Source organism: Lolium rigidum, chromosome 6 (assembly GCF_022539505.1).
Source record: "Lolium rigidum isolate FL_2022 chromosome 6, APGP_CSIRO_Lrig_0.1, whole genome shotgun sequence".
NCBI classification, from domain to species: Eukaryota; Viridiplantae; Streptophyta; class Magnoliopsida; order Poales; family Poaceae; genus Lolium; species Lolium rigidum.
The window spans coordinates 308,747,016-308,762,818 of record NC_061513.1 but is presented as its reverse complement, the minus strand read 5'-3'; the positions used below and the strand labels follow the sequence as shown (position 1 = coordinate 308,762,818).

The 15,803-nt window shown below is 43.4% G+C and overlaps 1 long non-coding RNA gene across 2 annotated transcripts; it reads right to left on the bottom strand.

The window, feature by feature from the left end:
• Positions 1 to 10,189: 10,189 nt before the first annotated feature.
• LOC124666818 lies at positions 10,190 to 12,336 on the bottom strand. Of its 2 annotated transcripts, none has more exons than XR_006991052.1 (5): positions 12,029 to 12,336; positions 11,324 to 11,397; positions 11,007 to 11,242; positions 10,388 to 10,528; positions 10,190 to 10,258 (listed from the first exon to the last, which is right to left on the bottom strand). It is a non-coding gene; the product is annotated as an uncharacterized LOC124666818 (long non-coding RNA). The 2 variants fall into 2 exon arrangements; XR_006991053.1 differs by having other exon boundaries at positions 11,007 to 11,237.
• Positions 12,337 to 15,803: the final 3,467 nt, after the last annotated feature.

Genomic DNA, 15,803 nt, shown 5'->3' with positions numbered 1-15,803 from the left:
TAGAGAGCTGATTGGATCAAATCGGTTCCCTCTTGGAGTACTACGATCCGATCCCACAACTCTTTAGCGGAGACAATGTCATCGACTTGATCAAGAAGCTTGCGGTTGATGCCACTTCTAATCTTGTCACGTGCGGATGCATTGAGTTGACGGTTGTAGAACTCGGTGGAGGTCAACCGAGTAGGATCTTGTGGCTCCCGATGTCCATGAACAATGAGCTCCCATAGCTCCACTACTGCAGCTGCGAATATGAGATTCCATAGCAGATTTCCAATGTGGAAAGTGAGTTCCATCGTAATGGGGAACGGTCCCACTATGGTTTATATGAGGCATGGGTGAAGTGTTTCTGGGATAGTCATGGTTAACATCATGGTAGGTTTCCTTAGAGGCCGAAGCCCCACTAGAAGTTCCACCGGCAGTTAAGTTCTTAAGCATGGCAGTCATTTCTGTCATTTGTTTTTGTAGCTCATCCTCCTTTTTCTTCTTCTCGGCATCAAATGCCAAGAGTCTAGATTTCATCTCTTTAACCGAAAGGTTAGAGTCGTCATCTAGACCCTCGAAGAGTTTATCCATCTCACTCTTAAGGCGGTGAAGCCCTTAATAAGAGTCCGGGCTCGATACCAATTGAAAGTATAGAGATGGTAAACCTAGAGGGGGGTGAATAGGTTTCTACAGATTTTAATTCTTTCTTTGCAATATTAGGCTTTAGCGGAATATAAAGGTGAGCCTAATGCAAACTAGGTGAAGCAACCTATATGAGGATACAACTAACTCAAGCACGAAGGCTCTCACGAGTGCAGTTAAATCACAAGTAAGGAGTTCGGTTAGAGATAACCGATAGCACGCGGAGACGAGGATGTATTCCCGTGTTCCCTTGCTTTGCAACAAGGTACGTCACGTTTGGAGGAGTGGAGGTCCCACGAAGGATTCCCCGCGCCACGAAGGCTCACCCTATTCTCCGGAGCCTATCCCACGAAGGAATAGCTCACTCACTTGTGGTAGACTTTGAGGTAGCCTCCAAACCTTCACAATCTTGCCCGGAGCAAATCCACAGCCCGGATGCTTTCGGACTCCTCTTGCCCACCTAGGGTTTCCAAGGAACCCTAGGAAGCAAGCTTCTCAATGAATACAAGGGGAATGAGATTTGGCTTGGTAGAACGGTAGATCGGGTCCTCCTCTAGTGATTCCCCGGAGGGATTTGAGTTTGGGTGGAGGAGGAGGGAGATCTGAGGCTTTTGGTGTTTCTAGCAATGGAGTAAGAGAGAGAGCTCAAGAACAGCTTATAGTATGTTGCCTAACCCTTCCAAGGTAGAAGAAGGGGTATTTATAGTGTTCTTCAAAATCTGGCCGTTGCCACTTGCCACCTCAGCATTCTTCCCGACAAACCCGGTCAGACCGGACCAGTGACCGGACAGCCCGGTCGCGAGGCCGGTCAGACCGGACTGGTGACCGGAGCTCCTTTGCGTCGTCCTGGCGCTTCTCCGGTTGGTGCCCGGTTGCTGCCCGGTTTCCGACCGGTCGACCGGACGGAGCGCCGGACCCGCCGGTCAGGAGCCCGGTTGACCAGGCGCAAAACCGGACCTGCTGGTTCCTCCTTTGGAGCCCGGTTTCCGACCGGCCGACCGGCCAGCACGCCGGACTGGCCGGTTGCTGGCCCGGTTGGACCGGGCTGGTGACCGGATTTCTCCTGTAACCCCTTTTTGATTGTTGTTGAAATGGGGGGGTCTCCTTTAGCCTTCTTGTTCCTTTGATACACCATTTACGCCTCATTGCCTAATACCTGAGATTATCCTTATAAACATATTAGGCCAAATACTTTAGCACAGTGTCATCGTTACCAAAATAATGGATAAGGGTGAAATACCCTTACACCCTCCAGCGGTGATCCCGGTGGAGTTCCCCCTCCAATCTTCTCTACATCGGTCTCCATTTTCATGTTACTATGTTTGTGCGGCGCTCTCCTCCCGAGAGCTCTCCGGGGTCATATATATAGTCATTTTTAGGGAAAAATACGTCGGTCCGTGAAAAAATCAGGGTAAACAGGCGATCTATGGTTGAAAGAGCATGGGTGGCGCGGCCAGGCTTCTTGGTCGCGCCACCTGGTCTCTTTTAGCCCTCGGGCCTCTCCAGGTGAGCTTCCAGGACCCATGTTGTTCCTCCCAATATGACGCTCCAAATCTCCTAGGTCAATTTGACTCCATATCGGTCTGTGAAAGTGAAAAATACATAAAACAGAGTTTTCTGTTCTGCAGCGTTATAACCAAAATAAAGGGATCATTGGTAAATCTCATAAATCAATGTAAAACATGGTATTATCATCATATATGTTGAAAATATGTGGGAATTCAATATGATAAAGGATAAAGTTCATGTATGCATTTTACATGCGTCAGTCGCCCATGCCTTAGGAGAAGTCGTCGTTGCCAAATAGTGGTTGCTCTTCAATGGAGTAGCCCTCATGAACATCATCGTACTGAGTGTCGTCATATTGAGTGTAGTCTCCATCTTCCTCGTCAACGTCGTCGTTGATCATGTCCAGTATGATGGCCTCGACATTCATGTACACATATTCGTACATGCATAATGGCCATGACAACTCGTCATCGGGACCAAATAGCAATTGAAATAATTACAAGAAATGGGCAAGAACTTTACCGTCTTGGTCCCTGGCGGGACCTCTTCGGTCATTCCGTCGAACAGGTTGTCTAGCGGCGGGTGGCCGTGGGAGTGCGGTTGAGGTCAATTCCCTTTCCGGACGTACCCGATGACCTAGCTTGAACAACGCGCATCCAGCCCTACCATGGCCGGCGCCCAAGGATGGCGTATGCGGCCTAGATTGAAGAGGATGTCGCCCGCTCGGCGTCGACGTGATGAAGCTCGTCGATGATGCGTCGGCCAGAGGGATAACCACGCCATGGCCGGATGCCACGTTGAGCGCCTCATGCGTCATCATCATGATGGCATGTTGGGCGGCTTTCTGAGCCAGCAACTCGCCATTGGCGTGCTGACGTTGGGCAATGATGCGGTCGTTCGCCTTGAGCCGCTCTTCTTCCAACTTGGTGGTGACCGCTCAAGCTCTGGCGGCTTATCTCTAGCATGCATGCTTGTCAAACTCGACCCGGCACTCCTCTGCCATCATATCCTTGGCGGCCTTCTTTGGCTTTGCCGTGGTAGGCGTGGCGGCGAAATCCATCGCTTCCGCTGGCTTACCCGTCGAACGAATTTCTATTGTAGAGTTTTTGGAGGAAATGTGTGCACCACTAGCAGGAGGGACCATGGTCTTCTAGGGAGGACAAGGGGGAACGCGTGAATTGTCCGACTCGACGCATCGGGGTCCCAAATTTGGGAAACGGATGGGTCGGTCCATGCGAGTCGGTCCGTTTGTGTCGTACCGCTTGAGCGTGCGTGCCCTATCCGCACGTCCGCGTGGACCGTTTTGGACATTCCAGAACCAGTTGGGTCGGCCCGCTGGAGAGGCCCTCACCTTTGAGAATTTCCTTGGTCCTCGGTGTTGCTAGTTAAGGGCACGTGACCAACGCATTTCAGACACCAAATACGTCCGTTTTTATCTGTTTGTGTTGGACCATGCGTATATAATTGGCGGTGCCCCGCCTCTTCTTTATTTGGGTCCGGGCGTGCCCAACAGTTTGATGCATTTTTTTTTAGCAAACTTAATTGGTGGAAAACATAATTTACATAGTTTAAAATAAAAATTGCAACTAAAACGTGTTGAAACCTAGCCTACTATAGTGCTCGCCATCTTCGTCCTTGGTGAGGTCCACGAATGGTGGCATCTCCCATTGCCAGTTTAGTGTCGGCGCCGCCAAACGGTCGGGCGGCCACGGGAGATTGGTCTGATGGCTAGTTTGGCACCAACGATGATAGAGGGTACGCCATTGGAGGAGAAGGGGCGGCCGGTGTAGGTTTATGCCACTGATCTCACAACAACCATGGATGATTTGGTGAAGTTGAGCTCGAGGCCTGCAAGGCGAGCCGACACCCCTTGCCTATGGTCGTGGTATTGTGTGTGCTCTTTGGATTATGAACCAGCAATGGCAGGGGCGCGCTGTGGGAGATGGCAAGGTGAGGTTGCTGCCCTTAAAAATGCCGGAGATGCGGCCGCTATCAATCTCGACGATTCTAAGCGAGTGCCATTGATTGTAGCATAGAAGACTAGCCGCCGCCCGCCAGGCCTGGCGCGCCCGCTGAAGTGAAGCGTGCTATTGATAGTATCAACCAACGCCTGCAAGATGGGAAGTGATACAGCCGCTGCTGACTGAACTATTATTGTCTATGCAGAGGAGGGTATAATGCTTAAACCTTTTGAGTAACAAAGCGCCTTTTGTCAAAAAAGACGGGCCAGAGGCAGACACCAGAACGGTCCACGACACTTCCGTGGTGACACAATACCATTTCAAATTTAGGCCACAAATAGATTGCCGCAGTAGTTGGTCCATTCGCCTCGAGCCGCTAGGTTAGGGTTTTGCATTCCCTTTGTTCACGTGGGCACGAATGAACCGTATCGGTCTAACACTATTACTAGTAAAATAAACTCACCTACTAAGGCTATGTGTCTATGTAAATACTACATTGATTAGTGATTGTAAACAAATAGGGCAGGAAGGACTTTTATTTATGCAACATGGTCCCTATCACTGCTTCTCCTTGCTACCATGCCGTACAATTCACTATTCAAGAGCATGAGTTTGCTTATCGGGTGAACATATCTGGTTGTTGAATAGTTCCTGCCTTTGGAGTTTAGCCGTGTGGAACAGATGCGTGCACATGGCTTCATTATGGGTCTTGACTCTCAGTGCTAATTTGGCTCTCAAATATTTGACCCGAAACGTTTTCGGTCAGAAGGGCGCCGGTGTAAATAAATGATGACAATGTCAATTTGGAGGAAAAAAATCGTCCCAGAGTAGTAATAATAGAAATATACTAAATCACACTGAAAGTAAAAAAAAATTCGTGGCAATACCACAATAGACACTTCCACTAAAACACCATTTCATAATTAAAATAATTTCTCCTAGCTACCATGCATGTCATCGCCAAAGCAACTGAGTTGACAAAATATTGTGGTATTTGGTCTTAAACCTTATGGACAGGATTATCGGTATTCTACAAACTATGGCTTGGTATTATTATAGCATGTCATCCTTATTATCACTTCACGAAGTTGCATCTTTCTATTTGTAACTAGCTTGCATTATTTCCTTATGTACCAACCATCAATTATAATTACTGAATTTGTGAAATAGTGTTATTCTATTACAGAATTTGAACGAGTTTGTTAAAAGAAGTATAACTTTTGTCACTTACTCTTCACTTGTAGTACAAAAGTACAATTAATTACCTTTTTTTTTTGCTTTTCCTATGTCTAGTTTTGTATCATTTGTAACTTTACCTTTTTCGGTTTCTCAGTGCCTACGAAATTAACTATTTTTCCCATTTGCCAAGTCAATGTTGTGAAATATTTGAATGTATAGAACACCATTAATTTTTATGAAGTTTAGTAGAAACCACATCACAATTTTTTTTGATGAAACAAATGGGTGATTTCTTCCTAGATTATCCAAAATTATAATCTTGACCATTTTCTCCTTTTGTTATCTTGCAGCATATTATATCTTGTACCTTCTTTAATTATTTTCTCCGTGAACAATGCAATTTAACAATTCTCGCACACGTTAAGCCCATTAGGGAAGTCAACGACGTACAATATTGGAATATATAAAATACCATTAATTTTCATGAAGCATATTAAAAAGGATATCGCACCAATTTTTGTGAGTATCATATGGTGCATAACAACAGTGATTTAGAAACTCATAACTGTTATGCAGAGATCAATAATGAGTAGCCTTCAATAATGAGTAGCCTTCAATATTGGAATATATAAAATACCATTAATTTTCATGAAGCATATTAAAAAGGATCTCTGCATGAAGCATATTAACAGTTATGAGTTTCTAAATCACTGTTGTTATTGGAGTACAATATTTGACATTAACTTTTCTCGTGACGTGCGCTATGATACAATATGCACCTATGTTACTCTAATCTCCTCTCTTCTCTCTAATTAGCTGTCACATCAACATTTTTATGAGACCAACATGCATGATATAATCTACTCCCTCCGTCCCAGTTCATAGGACTTGCGCGTATCCCTAGGTTGTCAATTTGGCCAACATAATATCATTTGTATAATATAAAAATTATATTAATAGAAAGTAGAACATCTAACCTTTCTAATGATATATATTTTGTAATACATATGTTGTATTATCATCGTCAAATTTACGACCTAGGGATACGCGCAAGCTCTATGAACTGGGACGGAGGGAGTATGATACTCTCTCCGTCCCAGTTTACATGTCTTACACGCATCTCTAGGTTGCTAATTTCACCAATATAACATAAGTATGTATTACAAAATATATATTATTAGAAAGCTTAGATCTTATATTTTTTAATGGTAACATGCATGATATAGCACTGTGGCTAATCTTAGAATTGAAAACCTGGTAAATCGATTGTAAAACGGACTTGGGGACCTCCTGCAAAATTAGCACGATGCTCAAATGCTTCGTCGGTCAGGTTTGAATCGTTCAAAGTTAAACATCTCTGCAACCACTTATAAAATTTACGTCAAGGTTTCTTAAAGTTGACTCAATAGTCATTCCTCTCGTCGCGGAGTCGTAAGCTGAATAAACAACCAGCTCAGTAGCTCGTCGCCATAACTTCCCTCGATCTTTTCGACTTTGACTCCAGTTGGTTAGTTTACAGTGTGCTACAGTACCAAACTAATTAAGTATGTAGGGGGTATGATAGGGGAGCCTTCACTAACATGCGTCAGTAAATTAATCGTACATCTGTACTCTATTATACTTACAGTAAGAATAACCGAATTTTGGGTATATAGTTAAGTTAACTCAAGGGAAAGTAAATTCGATTTTTTTATCCAACTCCACCGACACGCAGGACCTTGTTTCTTGAGTGACGTGGTATGAAAATGTCACTGGTGATGTGTAGAGACTTTGACTATTATTTCTTGCACTTCTATGGTGCATAACAACAGTGATTTAGAAACTCATAACTGTTATGCAGAGATCAATAATGAGTAGCCTTCAATAATTGTTGTTTGGTGGTAGATACTGTAGTTGCTTAATCAATAGGGCATGCATTATACTCCTTTCATACCTACCAGTCTACAGGGCAATTACGTATTTTTTTAAAGTTTGGTTATAAATTTGATTAATAAAATATAAGATATATATCATAAAATAATATCATTGTATTCATATTTAAAAGAAATTTTCAATAATATAATTTTTGTGAATATATCTTATATTTTATTGATCAAATTAGTAGTCAATTTTTCTCGCACAATACGTAATTGCTTTGTAAACAGGTTTTTCCACCGGGGCAAACACTGCCAGCGCAGCTCATGCACGTGGATGCGTCACCTCACACCGTCGCTGCATGTGTATTTCCGGTTGACCTTGGCGTCACTAAAAGTCTCATGTGACTCGTTATCGTTTTGGGTGGCCTAATTTCAGCATCTTTCGCTTTCCAATGTTTCCATGGATGCAATCTAACAGCTAATGTCCACACTGATCCAACCATCTGTCCCGCAAGGACTCGCACACCTGACCTGCTTTATATAACTAGATTTAGATGTGCGCCTTGGCGCACGATCCCGTGAAATTTGCACCAATTTACAATTTGTATAAGAATGATGAAAATCAGGTGAAAACTGAAGATAAGATTTTTAGATTTTACAAAACAAAGTCAATAGGATAAAATTAAGATAAAACACACGAAATCACGAATGGAGTAGCAAACGCTTATATACAATCAAGAAAAGATGAAGTAGAGCAACATTTTGTGGCTTGCATGACTTGCGGCCCCAGTAAATAGTTTGTAAAGTGCTATATTAACATCTATAGACATCGACGGTAATAAAACATCAAATGAAAAAAACTATTCAATGGGTGAAACACTATGTAAACAGTCATTATTACAACATATCAAAGGTTGTTGGTTGTATAGTTGGACTTCTCCATCGGAATGATGTTCAGGAGATGCTATCGGAGAGAATGTCACCAGCACTTCTCCCTTCGCCCTTGGTGGGTATTGTGTGTTAATGGTTTTGGAAACTGCGGACGGTGAGCGCCACCTTGATGATGACCCTGGATGGAATCTCACTGACATCCATAGATTAAATCTGGTAAGAAAGGATGGAAGATCATATTAGCTAAGGGTAAACGGAATCAACATTGACATATACGTAGAGAACGTTTGTGAATCAGGAGCCCGACTTGGCATGCGTTCCCCATCTATGGTAAATAATTTTGCAATCACTATATATTAATCGTGCATAAAAATATATAACTGACTAAGATATAAATGAAGGACACACATGACTTAGTCATTCCAATATGAAGTACAGAAACAACCGGTGTACTTGGATTCAATTCTTAAATGGTAATTCAAAAACTAAATGTAAATGAAAATGGTACTCTTATGTTACAGATAGACGTGTAACAATGTTTTTACGGCTGTGTTTCTGAAATTATTAATTTCTCCTATTCATTGTGCGTGGCGATGGAACAAATAGATACACTCAACTTAGTGAAAAAAATGATGGGCCTGGCTCACTTATGAAAACAGAGGTTTGCCACAACTTTGCGCTGTTTACTTGCAGTTGGAGACATCCCGAGCTTTGCCCTGATTTAAAACTTCAGAGCAGGACCATCTATCAGATTTTTATTGTACAACCCATATCCCGCTTCTGTTTAGCATGCATCAGATGCCATTTCATGGAACTGCCTGAGAAATTTCTTGACCTTGCAAGACCTGTGGGAACCCAACAGATTCACCAAAGCCAACAGATGGGTGGAAAAAACAGAAGTTTCGAGGTGGAAGCCTACATCTTTGCGTATTAGTAAGGAATATAGAACCATTAGAACGTTCAAATTATGTGGCCCCAGTTGGCTAAGGAGAATATGTAACACGCTGAGTTCCATAAGCCATCAATTCTTGATCAGGCAAGATCCTTGGGAGCTTACCAGCTACCATGGAGTTCGGACAACCATTTGCAAATACGATTTTGATTACTTATTGTAATAACCGATTCGTTGGTTTCTATTAAGAAATATAAAAATCTATACAACACAAGTATGTATAGATTGGGATTCACCAATTGCCAAAGGTCAGAATATTCAAAATATATACGATTTAGAAAAGAAAAAATGTGCATTGAAGAGGTAATTGCTGCATTTTCAGTTTGAAAAGTCACATCGTGTGTCTAGGAAATTCTTGCATGTACACACAAAAAGTAGCTACCAGAACACAATTCATCGTATTCATAAATATGATTGATGATATGTACAGAGGCAGGAATCACATGAAGGTATTCTACATTCTAGTGTAACTTGACTAACTTCAGGGCAGTTTCTATGCGAAAAACACATCCTCTACACTGAAGTAAATGCATCAGCAACTGCTAATAAGACACTTAATCAAGGCACAGCTTCTCCTCTCCTGGCAACATGAACCATTTCCAGCATATAAGGGCTTGTACCATGTCAAATGTTTCTGCATGGCCTCTTTAAGCATTAGGCGGAGATATTCCACCAACATCAACAAACACCACCTAAGCTACATCTACTCCAATGCAAGTTCCTCTTTGCAGGTTCTTAGATGATTGTATTATGCCTAGGAGGAGATAATTATATGCTTAAGCACATGGTAAGCACTGGCGCCTAATCAAGAATAGGTGCTACAAAATATAACATTCTCCATTGTACGTTGCAAGGAAGAAGTGTTGGGTTTTGCTAAGCACCTCTCAAGGCACCTGAACTATGTGTGCTCGTCGGAGGTAGTTTCCTTCAGTTTGATTCGATTTCATGCTAGGACTCTACTTTTAGCATTGAAGAAAGCACACCAAAAAAGCTTTAGGAAATTCATACCGCTAGTGCACCGAAAACCTTCATCGGGAAGGACCCAGCCGCCTGCAGCTTGTCGGTGTTCTTCCCGCTCATTGCAAGCTCCCTATCTGCCTACAGCAGGGCAAGAAACAAGCAGCCATGATGAGCCCCAAAGCTTGAGCTTTACAGACCCAAACTAACCAGCAACCCAGCTCACCTTCTAAATCGTATATATTTTGAATATTCCGACTGTTGGCAATTGGTGAATCCCAACCTTGCAGACCAATTCGTTGGTTTCTTTTACCATAGTTACTGTCGACCTACAGCCATACCACAAAATTCATTCATCTGTTTGATGGACATGAACAAAAGTACATAAAAAACCATTAATCTTGTCCTTGAGGATAATATGATGCACTACATTCATGTTATTAATAAAACAAAATTACCTAGATGAACCGGAGCTTCAGGGATGGGCGCATAGGGCTAGTGAATGGGCACATAGGCTCACAGGTAAAAAAATGCCCAAATAATCTCAGAAGTTCGCCCAATTTACCGTGCAAGCAATGCAAAAACTTCCTCTTCAGGCCCTGAAACAAAGGATTCACATAATTGGAAATGGACATGATTTTAGGAGAAAGAAAGGAAGCAAGAATTAACCACAACAGGTCAAAACTTTGAACCCAAGTATTATACATATTGTTTTAGGTTCTTGAAGTAAAGACAAAAGGTGGTACTAATACATCGCAATTCCCAATGAAAGCTTAGTAATCTGCAGCTGTAAAGACATATCAAATTTGTCACCTCTCACTAGGTATATCACTAATCATGCATCAATAATCATTTTGAAGCAGCCAAAAATATCAGTAGCAATCTGTAAGGATGAACTGAAAGGGTTCCAAATTACACATTAAAAAAGTAGGTGTTGCTTTGAGCTGAAGATGACGTGTCTCTCAGCAGGGAAGTGGGAAGAACTTACCAATTCTGTTTGGTTGCATTTCTATGTTAATGTTAAGAAAAATTAGCAAAATCAATAAGAATGGATCTGGAAACTAACGCCCCGAGTACCAGTTCGAGTTTGTTCACATGTATTCACTGAACATGGAAACAGAGATATTGATATTCTTGCTCTACAATATACCTGAATCAAAATAGCCGGAGGGTTATAGATCAAATGCAATTGAATCAAAAATAATTTATCTACTATGGGAATGAAGTAGAAAAATGCATCATTAGGGCTAAATACCATTTTTGATGCTGCCATTTTCTGTAGTAGGCACCAACACGCTTAAATACTTCCTGACCTAGGTCGAGCATGTTTCAGACGAAGTCAAAAGAATCAAATCATGGGAATGGTGTTATATAGTCGAGACCAGGTCACTCACCACCCTCATGTATTTCTTTAAGGATTGCACATCAATGAAAGGCGGCATTCCACAAGAAATCTGAACATAAGCATCTGTTGCAAGAATTGGTTGCTTAATTAGTACTACATAATTAATTATGACCATTATGTAAAAGTTGTAAATCTTTAACACCCTTATGAATAAATGAAACAAACATAAAGATTTGAAACTCTCATTTATAGGTACTCCCACAATGCAAATATGAAATCACGCTACAACCATTGATTGTCCACCATACCAATGAGTCTAGCTCTTTCTAGAAAACTAAGAGGCCAACCCGTTGTAAAAACTATCCAAGTACCATCAATGGCTATTTGCATTGCTAATCCTCACAAAAAAATACTTAAGAAGAAGAAATTGGTACAAAACATATGTTCTGGATAATACAATTGACAGCCACTACCAAGAACTCCATACTCGTTTTTTTATCTAACAGCTTGGAGGCATCAACAACTACCAAAAACTCCATACTCGATTTCTGTTTGGATCTAACAGCTTGGAGGCATCGAAACTCAATCAAACCAAAATTTCGGATCTATGACATGTAGATGGCACGGATCTTTATTTGGGGAGATGATTACTGGCCCGTAGAAAAGCACCCTTGACTTGGAGAGAGAGAGAGAGAGAGAGAGAGAGAGAGAGAGAGAGAGAGAGAGAGAGAGAGAGAGAGAGAGAGAGATGAACCTGGAAGAAGAGGTGGAGAAGGGCAGGCCACTATGCTCTTCCTTCTCACCAGTGGGCGCCCCAAGGTAAACGGAGGAGGGGCGTGGTGGCGGAGCTCCGACGTCCATCCCTTGCATCGTGCTGCTTCAGGTGGTGCGATGGTAGAAACATTGGTCCTCCCAGCGACAAGGACGAGCAGCGCGGGGGAGGAGATGGAGCGGCCTGCTGCGGCCGAGCCTGTGGAGACGAGAGAGAGGAGGAGAACGGGCAGGAAGGGAAGGGGGCGTTGTGGGATGGAGGAGGCGGAGGAGCTCGAGAGGCGGAGGAGAGGCGTGCGGCGGCGGGGATGCGGGCACGAGGGGAGAGGATTGGGGAGGAGACGGGCAGAGGAGGGGATTGGGGAGCGATTGGGGGCGTGGCGATTGGTGGAGATCGGGCCGAGCGGGCCTTTTCGTGACCCATGGATAAAAAGTGGGTCTGCGGGAGGGCCTTAGCGCCCTGGACGGAACGACGGTTGAGATCGCGCCACGTCTGCTCGATCGGACGGTCGAAAATCCAAAGCGCTGTGAGAGCTCCATGAGGGTGCAGCAATCATACCGTGGGATGCCGCGTGTGATGTGAAAGATTACCCTCATAGTTTTCTTGACCCGATATGGTATTGTAGATAGAGGTTAACAGTGAGATGTCTTTAGTTTCTACTCCCCCATCCATGAGCAGGTGTATTCCTAGATTTTATCTTAAATATAATTTTTAAAAATTGATCAGCTTCCTAGAAAAGAGTAGCAATATATATGATTTTAAATTGTTAGCACGAAACTATGACGAAAATGCACTTTTGATCTTGGGTGCATATATATGCTCCTGCTGCTGGACAATACATTTTCAAATATTAAAAAAAAATCGAACAAAAAATCCTTATACTGAAGTTTATAAGGCTGTTTTGTTTAATCAGCAAAGGAGATAATATAGTATAATATTGCTAGTTCTCTAAAGTAAACATTCTCTTTCAAAATAGGTCTTCGCCCCGTTATATTAATATAGCAATCAACCGATACAAGATTGAGATCACTGTTTGAGCAAGCCCAAAAGAACCAAAAAAGAAGAAAAATAAGAGAAACTAATGCCAACATCGGTGGCTCGACAAAAATGATGATGACTCGCAAGCGTTGTGCCCTCTGGAGAATTTTCACCACGCCCCTAGTGCTCCAAAGCGTCGCGTACCAAGCAACACCTCCAAGAATGAAGCGACGATGATGACGCTGCTGGCCAGACTGGTCCTATGGTTTCCCCCGGTACGCTACGGGGGATGGGGAAGAGGTACACACGAAGCTCTTCAAGAAGGATGTCGACACCCACATGCGTCACGCTTTCAAATAAAACATGTCACAATGACTGAGATTTCACTTGAATTGATGGAATTGAAGTAGATCATCAAGTCAAGCGCTATAAATTTCAATGTGGCCTTTGCTAAAACAATGATTTGATGTATTGATGATTTGATCTAAGGGGTTAGATCAAAATGAAATAGAAATCAACACAACAATACAATAAGAAAGGATCAATTACTTGATCTTCTAAAGAAATTCTATAAAGCAGAGGTGATCAACAAGATAGAAAACAGATTACTCGGATGGCCACCAGAAAAATCTAGCAGGTTGCACTGGTTCGGCTGAAAAGCACCAGACGGAGAGAGAGGATGTACGAATAGAACAACGTCAATTGGATCACCAAAGGGATTGATGGGGGTGGCTGCTCCATAGGTGAGATCGTGAGATGAATACCAACCAATAGTTACCGTCGGCGACAAATCTTCAAGCAGCACCGATGCAGTAGGAGAATACGATCTGATAGATCAGTGTGCGAATAAATTGAACACCTTCCCTAGTTCAGTACTTCCATGTGAACAAAGGCACAAATTAAAAAGGTCACCAAGTCTATGGGATGTGATGGGACTTGATTAACTCACAAACTGGAGGTCAGCAGCGGTGTTGACCATGTGATCAGGGGCGTATATATACTACCTGACATGGGTATACCCTTCGGGTACCCATTATTAGTATATCTGGTTTGGCTCGGTCCAATATGGAGAAGGCCCAACAAGGCAACCCGAAGAAGTAGTCGGCTAGGACTCTTGTAAAACCCTAGGCTGGTTGCATATATAAAGCCAGCCAGGGCACCCGATAGAAGAGGACAACCGATAGACAACATAGCTCCGCCTATGGCGGCACCTGTAAACACATCTATGATCATATACTGGATTGCTAGCAGCACGTAGGGATCCTCCACCGAGGGGACCCGAAGCTGGGTACGTCGTGTGCCTAATCTCGTTCCCGGAATCTCCATCGTCGCTCTCTCCCGAAATCCAAGTCTACAATACGTAGGCATTGGCGAGTTGTTACTTCGCCAATTGGCGCCGTCTGTGGGAATCGCGACAACTGAATTTTGTCATCCGGGCGGGATCCATCATTATCAACAAACATCAAGATCGCATCTGTGCGGAAGAATCGGGAGTCCGATCACCGTACTTGAGGATACTCGTCATCAACAGCGCGTTCAGAAGTTGGGCGTCAAAGATCGATCGATCTAGCCAGCCAGCCTCGTCGTTCAAGATCTACATCTACCAGGTCTGATCAATTTACGCGGCAGCCTTGTAGGCGTAGCGAGGCGCACGCACGTCAACAAGATCAGCTGTTAGGCATGTGCTACGTGCGCTGAGGTGCCATCAAGGCAGGACCAAGCAAAATTTACTTGAATGATTCAGCTAGACCTACGGTGATTGCATACAAAGGATCAGACTGTTTCCTGTTACCGCGTGGACCAAAGTTTCAAGGATATGAAGCCCATACTTGGGCAGGAGGACTCACCAAAGACAAGATATCAGCATTGACGACGAGTAAAAAGGAAAAAAAATATTCATGCCGCAGCTCTTCATTATCGACTGCTCCATACCGGTGGTACCATCTTCCCGATGGCCAACAATTTATCTATGTTCGCCCTTCTCCAAGCAAGTTCGCTCGATGGCCGACGACCCCTCTCTCGCCTTACTCGAGATAAATATCAGGTGCTATATTTTCAATTACTACGTGCAAAATTTATTTTGGTCAAATATTTTTTTTCCGGCTTGTTGCTATTATTTGCGCGCAGATTTCCGCGCTCCAATACAACTTCAGATCGCAACAAGTTTCGATTACTTAGCCGCGTGCAATCCCATGCTCGGGCGCTCGCCCTCTGCGAACTCGACAACGCACATTATCTTCGCTCGGGGGCTTGCACGCCATGAACCCGACAACGTGCACTCGCCACGCCCGGGGGCTCTCCTGCCGCGAACTCAGCGATTCTCTCCTCCGTGCCGACTACTTCCACCGTGTCGAATATTTTTGGCTAAACGCAGCACGGTTCTACTTCTTCGGCTGCGTCCGCTTCGTTGACTCCGTCCGTCGGACGACCTGTTCCCATGTCGGCTTCGCCACACCTGATAAAAAAAAAGTAAGTGTTCCTCTTTCAAGAGTCAATTATTATTTACTTTCGCTACACCCAAAATACCCGGGGGCTGTGCCATTAATTCTTTACCGCAAATATACTCGGTGAATTTCTTTTCTTCGGCTCAGTGGAATTATCTCTCCGGAATATATCATTCTTCGGCTCAGTGAAATATATAATTCTTCAGCTCAGTGGATATATCTTCTTCGGCTCTGGATACACTTTCTCGGTTTATTGGATTTATTTTTCTTCGGCTTAGCGAATTTATCTTCTTCGGCTCAATGAATTTATCTTCTTCGGCTTACTGGATTTGTCT